Source organism: Sus scrofa, chromosome 5, assembly GCF_054392235.1.
Source record: "Sus scrofa isolate SSC_HxYL_T2T_F1_AM1 chromosome 5, Sscrofa_HxYL_maternal_Yorkshire_Landrace_v2.0, whole genome shotgun sequence".
Taxonomy (NCBI): Eukaryota; Metazoa; Chordata; class Mammalia; order Artiodactyla; family Suidae; genus Sus; species Sus scrofa.
The window spans coordinates 91984914-91999619 of record NC_139387.1 but is presented as its reverse complement, the minus strand read 5'-3'; the positions used below and the strand labels follow the sequence as shown (position 1 = coordinate 91999619).

Genomic DNA, 14706 nt, shown 5'->3' with positions numbered 1-14706 from the left:
CACTAGGCCGGGGAACTCCAGAAGATCCATTTATTTTTGACAAAGGTGGAAAGGTAATTCTGTAGATAAAGGAGAGACTTTTCAATGAACAATGCTAGAACAATTAGAGATCTGCATGCAAATAATAATAATAGATTTCAATCCATATCTCACACTGTATATAAAAATCAGCTCAAAATCATAGGCCTAAATGGAAAATCTAAAAAAAAGTTTAGGAAACTAATTTAGGGAAAATCATGACCTTGGGGGTAGGCAACAAAAGTACAATTCTAAAAGAAAAAACGATCATTAGAATTCACCAAAAATTTAAAATTCTGCTCTTCGAAAGATACTCTTCCAAGAAGGACAAGGAAAACTGCTGACAAGAAGAAAACATTTGCAAATCACATGTAGTAACGGACTTGTATTTAGAATATATAAATAACTCTCAAAACTCAGTCATAAGGAAATAAACTAATTTTTTTTAAATGGGTAAAAGATTTGAAAAGATTTCACCAGAGGAGACATATGGATGGCAAATAGGCATGTGAAGAGATATTCAACATCATTAGACATTAGGAAAGCGCAATGGAAAGCCATTATGTGAAACTACTCACTAGAATGTCTAAAATTTAAGAAGGCTGATCACACCAGGTACTGAAGTGATGTGAATTAACTGCAAATCTCAGACACTGCTTTTGGGAATGTGTAATGGTATAACCACAAAGGGAAATAGTCTGATAGCTTCTTAAAGAGCCAAATACATATCTGCTACATGGCCTAGCCATTTGGGGTATTTACCCAAGAGAAATGAAAGCATATGCCATACAGAGATTTGTACATGAATGTGTATAGCAGCTTTATTTGTAATAGACAAACAACTGGAAACAGCCCAAAAGTCCACTGACAGGTGGATAAACAAACTGTAGTATATTCACACAATGGAATATTACTTAGCAATAAAAAGGAATGAACAGTTGATGCACCTACCACATGGGTGAATGTCAAAATAATTTTGCAGAGTTAAAGAAACTAGACCCTCCAAAAAAGCATACATTCTGTATGATGGCATTTACATAAAATTCTAGAGAATGCCAACTTACATATAGCTACAAAAAATAGATTGGTGTCTATCTGGGGGGGTTGGAGGAAGGGAAGTGATAGGGATCATAAAGGAATATGAGAAAACTTTTAGAGGTGGTAGATGTTTATTTTCTTGGTGGTGATGGTTTCACAGGTATATTTAATAGTAAGACATCAAACTGTTCACTTTAAATTTGTGCAGTTTATTATAGGTCGATTATACTTCAAGAAACCTAGTTTAAAAAGTTGTTCAAAAGTACAAAAAGGAAATAAAGAAGGACAGAGGATGGAAGTGACTCATTTTAGACAAAACTCTCAGGGAATGTCTCTCTGAAAAGGTGAAATCTGAACAGATTGGAATGTAGTGAAGGAACAAACTGCCCTGGTAATAAGGTAAAGAGAATTTGAGGCAGTGGGAACAGTAAATTCATGACCAATATCCTGCCTATGTTCTAACGGCATGATGATGCTAGCTCACTTTTGACCTGTTCATAACCATTCTCACCGTATATTGTGTAGCTACTGAAAGGCTAATACATTGAGATGCATGTGTGCTTACTCCAGTCTGAAACGGTTATAACACTATTACGTTAAAGCCATGATATCAGTTTAGGTCTCTAAAATTATGTTTTCTTTTAAAAGTAGCAGGCAACTCATATTCTAATTAAGTTCATATAAATTCTTGATTAGCTTCTAGTTAATCAGGGAGGGAGGAATACATCTTTATATACTTTACTCATTCCTTCAGAATTGACTGATTTCTTCAATAAACACTTATAACGTCCCTTTGGTTCCCAACACTTTGCTAGGCGTTGGGGATGTAGCTTTGAACATCCCCGCATGTATGTAGTTTATAGGCTGGTGGAGAAAACTGGTTTACCACTTAGAAACTGCCAGTTGAGATTAGAGGAATTAAAACTTAGAGACATGACTTCTCACAGTGACATACAGAGAGGAGAAATGAAGTAGAGCAAACCAGCGAAGTGACTCCAGGTTCCACAAGCAGAAGAGAAACACTACCTCTTTCAAGGTGTCTGTAGAGTGAAACTGATGAAACAGTTAAGGTGGGTAAAATGATTTAGCAGAGGTGGCAGTTGTCAAATTTGTTAAAGAGGAAAATGACATTTAGGAAGGGAGAGAGGAGAGCTCCTGGACAAGAGTTAAAAAAAGACACTGGCTAATCCCTCAAAATGTAATAAATAGCTGTTTATCACAGCACCAAGGTAACTGGCATAAAGCAAATACTTTTCAAAGAACGCGGGTGTTTCCAGTGATCAAAACTGTGTGTGTGTGTGTGTGTGTGTGTGTGTAGGAAGGGAGCTACTATTTATTAATAACCTACCTATATGTCAGCACTTTTAAATATTACCTCATTATGTAAAATAGCAAACATGAATATACTATGGTCAGGTTCTAAATGGTCTACGTGCATTACCTCATATTATTTTCATGACAACCTGCGAAGTACTATTGTTATCCTAACCTTTTATAGGGGAGAAAAAATAAAATACAGAAAGGTCATATGGTATTTAAAGTTGAACAGTTAGACTAGAACCCCGGGAGCCTGGCTCTAGAGCCTCAGCTTTTAGCCACTGCTCTCTCCTGTTTCTCTGTTCCAGGTGCAGTGGGTATGAACCACACCCTTTTGCAGGAGGGAGAATGTTCACCCGGACATATACCAGCAGGTTTGTTTTAAAAGGGTTTCCCAGTATTGCTTTCAACTCTCCCTCCCATCCTTCATCTTGCATGTATGGTTCTTGATTTCTAAAGTATAAAGCAATGAGAAAAAATAGGAAGGAATGATAGGACATGGGAGAAGGGTAAATCCTATCACTTGGATGCTTTTGTTTCACGCTAACAAAGGGCTTTTCTGTGCTTCCGAGAGCCTGCACCTTCAGTATTGTTTCCACACGGGTGCTCAGTCTCTCCGGACTGCGAGGCGTGGCTGCCTGTGTTGTGTGTCTAGGAAGAGGCTGCCTCAGTGAAGGGCAGTAGAGCATGACAGTTAGGGGGCCAGACTCTGGGGCTGGGCTGCCTGGGCTTGAATCTTGGCTCTTCCTCTATTATGTAAATATTTGCTTTTTCTATTCCTGAGATGGAGCATCTAGTAATAGAAAGTATATTTTTTTAGTGGACAAGTTTCTGGGACTTATTTCTTCTTCTGGCCCTACCTATTTTATGGTTTTGTTTGAAGCTAAAATGAAATAACATACGTGAAAAATCACTGTGAACTATAAAGAGCCAGTCAGATGCTAGGGATATACAATTATCCTTACTGTCAGTAGAACATGCACTTGTGTTGTTCATTCAGTCCCTCAATCAAAGGCACTGGTCCTGAGCCATCAGTGATTTTCCTTGCCCAGTTCTCTTTGTTTCAAACAGACAAAAATGCAAGGGGTGAACAGTTTGGACAAATAACAGAGGAAAGCTCTTTGTACTGTGAAGTGATCAGAATCCCAAATCCCATGATGTCACTAGGGGCTTTGTCTTATCTAATATGCACCAAGAGCCATGTCTTCAGCACGAAGCAGCCTGCTCTTCACATCCATTTAAAGTGAAAAGAGAATAAAAAGGTGGGGAAAGGGATGACAAGAAAGGATAATTCTTGTTCCTTGCTTCATAATTAATAAGAGGGGCTATTAAGTTATGTATTCCAACATATTTCAAATAAAACCTGTTCATTTTTAAAGAGAATGATCAAAGAGCCCACCTAACTTCTTCAGATGGCTATGCCCATATCTGGGAGAGAAATGTGCGCATTCAACTAATAACTATAGCGCTGGCTTCTATATGAGCCTGCTTCTCTGTCTTTTATATCTTGTAATACAGGTGTAGGAGCTAGGAGGGAACGGGGCTCATTTCTGTAGAATCATGTAAGAAAGATCCTGACTAATGATTCTATTTGTAGCTAAAAAGTATCAATGTCTCATTTTTCCAACCCTAAATATCCTCTGAGCTGAGAATTACAACCTATATTATCTATTTTCCTAATGGAGAAAAGTTGACAATGAAAATTAGCAGGCAGAGAGATGATGCAATAGGAAAAAATGTTCTTCCACTGATAAAAGGATAGCCGTTCTGAAATGCAAAAATAGAAATGCAAAGCAGAGGTAGCAGACAACGGAAGAAAGAAAAGGATTAGTTCCTTCAGGAATTGTGGAATGTTGTGGGTCAACAGAGTTCTGGATACTAAAGCCAAGATTCAAACAGGAAAATGCTCCAAGATCATGCTTTGGAGTTTAAATGCTAAAGGAAGTCAGGAGCTCAGATTCAATTTTCCCTAAGGCCTTGAATTTTTTTTGAACTAAAAACTTCATGGAGCACTTAAGAAATACCAGCCTTTACAAAACAGATCTGACAACTTCTGCGCTGGGGTATGGTCTAAAATAGGAAATGAAATTTAAGCCTAAAATGCTAAAATCTTCTGGCAGACAACAACAAAAATATATATAGGCCATACCTGATTGGAAAAAAATCATAATTTCGTTGATTTCACTCTAATTTTCCCTTATTTTAAGGCTTCTGGCAAATATTTGAACCTTCTCTGAAGCCGCATACAGCATTAAGTCACTGAGGCCTCCTATGTGCCAATCATTGTGTTGGGACCATGGAGGAAAGGGAAATTGTTCTGTCCTCAAAAATCTCATGGTCTAGGGGAGAAAAACTTACCATGCAGGATGATGAATGTTATAATGGAAATGTGGACAAGAGAGTGAAAATGAAAGAGGAAGGCAAGGATCCTTAAATTGGCTTGGGGAGAGAGTTTACGGAAAAGTCCATCTGAACTGTGATTTGAAGATTTAGTAGGAATTTGAGAGGCAGTTAAAAGGAGGGTGATTATGGTGGCTCCTTTGTGTGTCAACGTGGCTGAGCTGAGAGATACCCAGAGAGCTGGTAAAGTGACGAGTTTCAGGTGTGTCTATGAGGGGATTTCCTGAGGAAATGAGCATTTGAATCTCTAAATGGAATAAAAATCACCCTCACCAAGTGTGTGGGAATCATCCAATCTTCTAGGGTCTTCTAGGACGAACAAATTGGAGGAAGGGTGGCTTTACTTGCTGCTTGAGCTGGAACCCTCAGCTCCTCCTGCGCTCACCCTCCAACACTGGCACTCCTGATTCTTGGGCCTTTGGAATCACACTGAATTACACTATAGGCCTTCCTGGTGTCCAGTCTGCACACAGTGGATTACGGAACTCAGTCTCCACAATCCTGTGTGACAATTCCTATAGTAAGTCTTCTTTTATGCATATCTATCTCTATATCTTATTGGTTCTATTCCTCTGGAGAACGCTGACTAATATAATTGTATTCCAGGCAGAGAGATTAGTATGAGGGAAAGATATGTTTGAGTAAAAAAATGATCCATGATTACTTTAGTTCACAGGTTATGTGTACACGTCTGAGGAGGGCAATGACACAGGAGACAGGGCAAGACAGGTGGGTAGGAGACAGATCATTAAGGAACTTGTACGCCAAGAAGAAGAGCGACAGTTTTCTTTTCTCAAGAACAGAGAGGTTGGAGTTCCCGTCGTGGCGCAGTGGTTAACGAATCCGACTAGGAAACATGAGGTTGTGGGTTTGATTCCTGGCCTCGCTCAGTGGGTTAAGGATCCGGCGTTGCCGTGAGCTGTGGTGTAGGTTGCAGACGTGGCTCGGATCCCGAGTTGCTGTGGCTCTGGCGTCTACAGCTCCGATTCGACCCCTAGCCTGGGAACCTCCATATGCCGCGGGAGCGGCCCAAAGAAATAGCAAAAAGACAAAAAAAAAAAAAAAAAAAAAAAGAACAGAGAGGTTATTTGCCATTTGCAACAACACGGATGGGCGTGGAGGGCATGATGCTAAATGAAATAAGGCATACAGAGAAAGACAAATACTGTATGATATCATTCATATGAGGAATCTAAAAAATACAACACACTACTGAATATAAAAAAAGTAAACAGACTTACAGATATAGAGAACAAACAAGTGGTTACCAGGGGGTGGGGGTACGGGGAAGGTTAATATATCAAGGGTTATAGTCAATAATTGATAGTTATAAATTGAGTATTACCTTTGAAAACTGTGAATCTATATTGTACACCTCTTATGCAATATTGAACATCAAATGTACTTCAATAAAAAAAGAGAATAAAACAAGAAAAACAGAACAGAGAGATATGACCAATTTTTTTGTTATACAAACATCATTTGGGAGGATGTGGGAGAGAGAATAATGCAGGGAAGAAACCGGAAGAAAGAAGATACAGGAGGAGTTCCCACTGTGGCTCAGCCGTTAACAAATCTGACTAGCATCCATCAGGATGCAAGTTCGATCCCTGGCCTTGCTCAGTGGGTTGAGGATCCAGTGTTGCCTTGAGCTGTGGTATAGGTTGCAGATGCAACTCGGACCCTGTGTTGGTGTGGCTGTGGTGTAAGCCAGCAGCTACAGCTCTGATTCAACCCCTAGCCTGGGAACCTCCATATGCTGCGGGTGTGGCCCTAAAAAGCAAAAAAAAAAAAAAAAAAAAAAAAAAAAGATACAGGAAATATATATGGTACTTCCTCTTAGAGAACAAATAGACAAAATAACCCCAAGTAAATATTGGGAACAGTCTCTAAGCAGAGAAGATTCCAAATATCCTCTGTATCTTAGAACCTTTCAAAGTGAGTCCTGGCTCAAGGGCTGTCTGAATTTCCTGTGAAAGGCACCCAGCCCGCCATACCTCAGAAGTTACACATGGGGTTGATACTTCCCACAGAGATGATTTTGTCTCATTGGTTCAAACTTAATGTGATAGTCATAGCAAATGAACACTATTTTTTTTCTGTTTTCTTTTTATGGATGCACCTGTGGCATATGTAAGTTCCCAGGCCAGGGGCTGAATCTGAGCTGCAGCTGCAGCCTATACCATAGCCACATATCTGAACTATATCTGTAACCGATATCACAGCTTGCAGCAACACAGATCTGTAACCCCCAGAACGAAACCAGGGGTTGAACATGCATTCGCACAGGGACAAAGGTGGGTCCTCAACCTGCTGAACCGCAATGAGAGCTCCCTAAATGAACATTCTTTAGTGCCAGAAAGACAATACCAAAATTTCAAGTGTTCTGTGTATGCATTACAAAATGCTAAAATGGAAATTAATGTAGGATTTATAAAAAGATGAATGCTGTGAAGATTAAAAGAATTAATAAATAGAGAAGCTACTTAGAATAGTACTTGGCATATAGCATGTACTGAACAAATATCAGTGAAAACAATAAAAATATTTGTTACTAATAAATATTAGCTATAATGATAAATATTTACCTATAACAAACATAATACATATAACAATATTATTAATAATTAACTCCTGAGCCATAAACAAATTAAAAAAAGATCAACTTGGTGAGTCAAGTACTGTCTAAAATCCATGAAATCCATATTTTTGAAAGAATTCACTAAGAAACACTGGGTCAGAGTGCACTGTGATTAAGAATGAACAAAGATGAGACACAATTCATTTAATCATCTTAGCCTAACAGTTTTAATTGTTCTGAAATCTCACGGGCAGGGTAATACCTTCTGAGATAGAGACTTGTTTACTTGCTTGATAAAGTCAACTGGTAAACCTCTGCTTTCTATAAAACAGAAACACTCTGCCCTCATATATTTTTAAGCTCAAGTTTCTCAAGGTTAATGCTTATATCTATTTTCTACTAAAATCCTAAAGATTCAGGGTTAGAGACTTGGTTTTGCTTCATTTTCCCAGCAACCATTAAATGCTTCTTTAGGTAAAATGGGATGTGTTTTGAGAAAACTTGTACCTCAAGATTGTGTGTATTCCTTCACACCTAAGGCAATCTCAGCAACTGCATATACAAAAATTTCAACTGACTTCATATGGAGGCATTGGCTAAAAATTATAATATAAACCCTAAATTTAGAAAAAGGAATAAAAATGTTAAATTAATGGATCAAAACCTCTTTATTCTATAATATAAACATGTAGTTAGGTAATTTAAAATAAGTTCAGATTCATAATGAGTCAAAATTTTGGAGGTAGCAGGAGAGCTTTTTGTTTTGTTTTGTATACAACCCAGAACCAAACCTGGGACTCTGTCATGGACAGTTGTATTTACCAGGCAGCATGCATCCCTTTATTCGGACAATGACCCTTGTCTTCCTTGGGTCCCTTACTCCATACACACTTTCACTTCCTGTGCTTTGGAAAGAGTTCCTTGCATGCCATCTTCAGGGATGAACATATACCCCTCATCTGCTGTGGTGAGTGGCTTATCAATTGCTCCCACTGATTTTTTTGTTGCCTGGTATTAATGGCTTTAAGCAATTGTCCTTCTCCTTGAGTAACTTGCTTCCAACAAAGAGGACCCGTCAACGTGGTGAGGATTTCACTTCCACGATTAGATTACAAAATTACGACTTCTCCCTTACTGGGAGACCCTCTCCCTTGCTGGCTTTGATGAAGTAAGTTGCTATGTTGAGGCCCATGGCAAGGAAAACTGCTAGCCAACGGTCAAACAGCCCAAATGGAACTGGATCCTGCAAATAATCATGTAGGTGATCCTGGAAGTGGATTTTCCTCAACTGAAACTTCAGCTGAGCCCCTAGCCCTAGCCAACATATAGACCGAAGCTTTGTGAGAAACTCTAAAGAATCCAGTTAAACCATGTCTAGATTCCTGACCACAGAAACTATGAGTTGTTTTTTTTTTTTAAGTATGTTAAGTTGCTAAATTTTGTAGTAGTTTGTTAGGCAGCAATATATAGCTACTACACCTGGCTACTTACACTCCCCTGGCCAGGGTATTTCACCCAAGGTTGAGCACATAACCAAATTCACAACAATAAAAGTTAAACTCAAAACAAGAGGATTTATGCTATACACACAGCGCATAAAATTGAGAAGACACTAGCTTAGTGGTATTGGCATTCTTGCCATTCACACCACTTTGGAACCTGGAAAAGAAGCCGACATGGAGAACAGAGATGAGGAATGGAAAGATGATGGGTCCTGATAAACTCTTTGGAGATCTCAGGATCAAGCTGCACCCGAAATGTTAGTTTCCCTTGGATTTTGTGGACATATCTCTTATTTATTTTTCGAGTGGAAGTATCTGTTTTATATTTTGGAAATATACCTTTTTGCTTAAGCCAGTTTGAGTTTTAAGATCCAAGAGAGAGCATAAAACATCAATGTTATTCCTTTCCTTGGTTTTGGCCTTGTAAACAATATTTTAGTCTCTGTATAAAATAGTGATTAATTGTTGATAGAAATAAGAACATTGGTGGCCAATAAAGGAAGTTTTTCTCTAGCATCTCTTGATTCTAAAGTAAATTTAAAAACAAACAACACCAAAAAAACAAAGATCAACTTGGTAGCATTTATGTAGCTGATATTAGAAAGAACAACACTGACACTGCTATGTGTCACTGCTTTGCTATAGTCACTATGTATTTTGGTTTAAAAAATAATATACAGGTACGTTTTCCAACACGACTTTCTACTGTGTCCACAGAACACTTTACGCCATGTTCCATTATTCTGGAAGTCAAATAACATCTTTAAGGTTCATGGATGTTTAGTAAACACTGCACAGATTCTACTACAGTTTTACTATTATGTGAAAATATCCTCCTGTTTTTATGATCACAGCTTGAAAATTTACATGCATGTATCTATGTTGTCAAACTCAATATACGTATTTTCCTATATATCTTTTTAATTTTATGGCCAAACCTGCAGTATATGGACGTTCCTGGGCCAGGGGTTGACTATGAGCCACAGCTGCAACCTACACCACAGCTGCAGCGATGCCAGATCCTTTAACCCACTGCACTGGGTCAGGAATGAAACCTGTATCTCTGCAGTGACCCAAGCCACTGTGGTAGGATTCTTACCCCACTACACCATGGTGGGAGCTCCCTCAATATGTGTATTTTGTTTCTTTCATGGATAGACTAGAGTACTTTATCTTGAGCTTCTATTTTTTTTTCTCTATTGGATGTGACAAAGGTAGACTTCTGCTGTGGATTATATCAAACATAGTCTAATTGAAAGTAACTGTGTATTCACAGTTCACCTAATAGGTCATGGATAAGAACCTTAGGACCATCTGTGTAATAGTATAAAAATAACAACAATAGCATTTTTGTTGTTTTAGATGTGCTTTGAGTAAAATAGCAGGAACAAAAATTTATGACATCCTGTTAAGGCCAATTGCTAGTTCGATTATACATCCCAAACTAGGTATCTCTTCAACTCATTTCCAATTTCCTGAACTATCAATGACTACCCTCATATCAGGATAATAAAAATCATGCTTTAGCATGACAAAGAATACCAAATATAAAAACAATGTAGGAGAACAGGTTAGGAATAATATACCAAACCTCAGTTGAGTGTTCATTTTATGAACCACAGTGATCCTCTAAATCAAACACACATTATGAATTAACTAAATGTGATGATAAAAAATGAGTTTAGTGAGAATATATGCTTAATCTCAGTAGCATTATCTATTTTAACTTGTTACATATTCTAGAATAAAACTGTGCATTATTCTCTTTCTTCTTTTCCTTGATTTTAATAGAATTTTGTAAATAGAAGGTGGCTTAGGGCCATGTTATAGCTTACTTGACATATGAGCTCTGGCAACTTTTCCCCAGTTTAAGAAGTAAAGAGCAAACTCCTATGCGGCCATGGGCTAAACCTCTCTATGGGCCCTTTTCCTCATCTATAATATTAGTAAACTGTATATAATGAGTATTTGCCTTTTAGAGCTTTTGAGAGTTTAAATGAGATGATACTTAAAACAATGCTTAGCATATAATAAATTCTCAATAAATGTTAACTGCTGTTATTGCTGTTACCACTATGACTGTTGTCATTATTAGCATCATCATGATGTGGCTTTCAAGGCTTTGCTTTCCATTATTGGGCTTATTCTTACCCAACATCATTTATGTTCTCTTACCTCCCTGTTGAGGGGATGCCCTCTCACATTCATAACTGGTTTCCTTCCTTCTGACCTCTGTTTTTGCTCATTCTATCTTTTCCACATGGCTACCTCATTCTCATTTTCAACTTCCTCATGGCTTTATGTTTTTAGTCCTTCAAAGCTCTTCCATGCTCTCCATAAGATCCTCTCGGGTACTCTCAGTAGGAAAAATTGCTTCCCTACAAACTCCTATAGCACATTATTTGTGTCTCTTATATGGCAGTTTTCATTTTTGATGCTGTGTAATACTTATGTATGTGTCATATTTCACCAGACTTTAAAAACCTAAATGATGGAAGCCATGTCTTAATCATCTCTTTGTCACTATAGTACCTAGCAGAGTTTTTCTCTCATTTGGATCATAAAAGAATGACTGGAAGACTAAAGTTAGAGAGATCTGAATCTCTTCTGCCACTTATAAGCAGTGTGATCTTACTCAAATGACTTAGCCATCCTGAGCCTTAGGTTCCTTTTCTCCAAGATGAGGGTTAAAAATTATCCTTATGTCACTGAATTGTTCTATGGCTAAATGGAAATAATTCACATAAAGTGCTTGGTATAGGAGTTGGTACATACTTTTAAATACACATGCATTTTATCAATTGGACAACTGAAGAGTGCTCCGCAGATATAAAGTACAGGGATTGTATTTATAATAAAAATCACCAAATACAAGAGAAGGAATAACAGAGTGTCCAACCTGTGGTAGTGACCTGATACCTCTGGTCCAATAATGACATCAGAATGGGAGGAGTGACAAACAATGCATCTGTAGCATCATTAAGACTGAGGGTTTGAAAGAATGGGGTTATTGACTGATTCTCCACAAGGGCCCTAGATTATTATGCCATTTAAAAATGTATACCAAAAACAGAGCTCAAAAATAATATATAGAAGGCCCTTTGGTGTATGTTAAACCTCAAAGAAATGTAGTGAACTGAAACATTGACATTTTATCACAAAGATGGGATAGCGTAGTAGTGTAAAGAGTATTGATAGTCTGAACTGCTTTATACATTTTAAAATAGATCTGGGTCTGTTGGGAGCCAAAGAGAATGTTATAATAATATAAGAGCATAATGAAAACAGTAATTTTATAATTAAAAATGTTAAAATGATTTAAAAATTTCCTCCTATGATTTCCCCACTGCCTTGAAATATTTTGATGGGGGGTGGTTTCAATAAATCAATAGATATATAGATTATCTAGTGAGAATCCATTTGTTTCTCTAGGCCGTTAAGCTGTTGGCAGAACATTAATTCAATTATTTATAACTTATACTGATTAACACATCTGTATTATCTGGAAGACAAATTTGGTCCTATTCAATACATTATTAAAGTTATATCATCTGCTCCTAAAAACCAGAGTTGAGCACATAATTCTTTCTTTAGCATTTTACAAATATAAATGGGCTCATCTCCAATAACAAAAGATTAACCACTGCACAAGGCATGTTAGAAAGGAGTGCTCATAATATCACATTTTAAATAATTGGAAATGTATTTAAATATATTTTACCCAAACTAAAGTGTGACATAAACCATCTGTGTATAAAATTGCATCTGCTTAAATTCTATGGCGACAGATTATAGTGGCTATTATGTAAAAAATTACCAAATTATTCTAATAGTTCTATTCTTAAAGTAATTAAATGCTTTCTGGTTTTAGTATTCAATGTAATAAGTAGAATTTGGGTGCAATGTTTTGAAAAGTTTTTATATGCTATTTTACATAATAACTGCAACCTACTCCCCCTCTCCTCCAATATTGAAAGCTAGACATTTTGGAACTAACCCTTACTCTTTCCTCTCTCTCTCTCTCTCTTTTTTAAATAAGAGAAAAATTTTATTTCAAACATGTTCAATGGTTATGTGTGCTATATAGCAAAACCTAGTTGTAACAGCAGTTACATTTCAAATCTGAATTAAGGCATAAATGTGAAACTGTTTAGCAATGATCAATTTCTGCGAAAATGTGGATTAAATCCATCAATATGCCAATCCTGACATTTATTATAGACCTATTAATTACTTTAATAATAGAGGCTAATTTTCATCAGGAGAAAATGAAAATAACTTTACAGCTTCTAATAACATTATGAATTGCATTCCCCAGTATTACTTTGAAATTATATCCACAGGTTGCTAAGAGAAATTCTGCCTTTATCCAAATGTATTATGTAACTGATCATCTTCAGTCATCATCTACTGTTGGCTTGATGGTTACTCCTCTTCTTATCTGACCCCAACCAATTAAACGCCAGTATTTCTCAGCTCTTTGGCTTAGGGCTATTTTTTCTCCCACTTCTGTGCACACAGGATTAGTGAGAACTATTTTGCCCAAATCAGCCTTGACGGCACTAACACTTCCACCTGTTGAAAGGGATCTTATGTTCACCATAAGCACTTCATTCTTAGACAGCTTCTGCACCTTTGCTGCTTTTCTGTCTCCTTCTAAGTAGGAAATAGGAAATTTCCAATTCTGTGAAGATCTCTGGTAAAGCTCCAACGGCACCAAGCACCTGTCCCACATTCTGTTAGCCCGGCACAAAGTGGGGTCAATTTTTGTTCCAACTCCAATAAGAGCCCCTGGAGCAGCATACTGAAGATCATTGTGTTCCACAAAAAGTGATACAATTTTGGAAAAGATTGGTTTACACATGAGTTTTCCTTCACAATCTTTGGAAACGATACCAGGTCTGACTTCTATCTCCTGGCCCACCTTTAATCCTCCTTTTAAAATACTACCACCGGCCATACCACCTTTAAGATAGATCATCAACCTCACAGCCAGGTTTGTTGACATTGAAGGACCTAATAACAATAAGCCGAGGTTCTGAAGTAAAGTCTCTTAGAGATACTGGAATTTTCTTTACAATATACTCACAGACAACTTCAATATTATATTTCAGCTGAGCAGAAATTGGAATAATAGGCGCTCCTTCCGTGACTGTACCTTGTACAAATGCAAGAATCTGTTCATACTGTTCTTTAGCCTGACTTTCTTTTACCAAATCAATTTTATTTTGTAGAATCAATATATGTTTCAGTTTCATAATTTCTATGGCAGCCAAGTATTCAGAAGTCTGAGGTTGAGGACAGGATTCATTACCAGCTATTAACAGAAGAGCTGCATCCACCACTGCTGCACCATTCAGCATAGTAGCCATCAAAATATCATGATCAGGACAGTCAACAAAGGAAACATGTCTAACTAGTTTGAAGTTCCCTGTAATGTCTGTAGGAAACTCATCAGGTGTACTACTTCCACAAGATCTATAGCATTCTGGCCGAGGACAACTTGCATCATCAAGTTTGTCAATCTTGGCATTAGCATATCCAAGCTTGATTGTAATATTTCTTTCTAGTTCATTTTTGAATCTAACAGTGTGAACTCCAGATATAGCTTTTACAACAGTAGATTTCCCATGGGCAACATGACCAATTGTACCTATATTAATTGTGGCTTGTCTGCTAATAACTTCATGTGAGAGTGGCGTCAACCTGGTAACATCCAAGGTGGTGAGATCCTGGAGAGAAAGATGCGGCTGTCCTAGGGTCACACTACCCTCTCTTTCATATCTTAGATAACCCATCATCAAATTCTAATGTGCCTTCCTAGTTCTTCAGATTTGACTTTTCCTCATG

The 14706-nt window shown here is 37.5% G+C and overlaps 1 protein-coding gene and 1 pseudogene across 50 annotated transcripts in view; both read right to left on the bottom strand.

Moving 5' to 3' along the window:
* ANKS1B (ankyrin repeat and sterile alpha motif domain containing 1B) overlaps positions 1 to 14706 on the bottom strand; it is a 1062966-nt gene that overhangs the window by 414431 nt on the left and 633829 nt on the right. The window lies entirely within an intron of this gene.
* LOC146403539 (eukaryotic translation initiation factor 2 subunit 3, X-linked pseudogene) lies at positions 13212 to 14672 on the bottom strand (annotated as a pseudogene).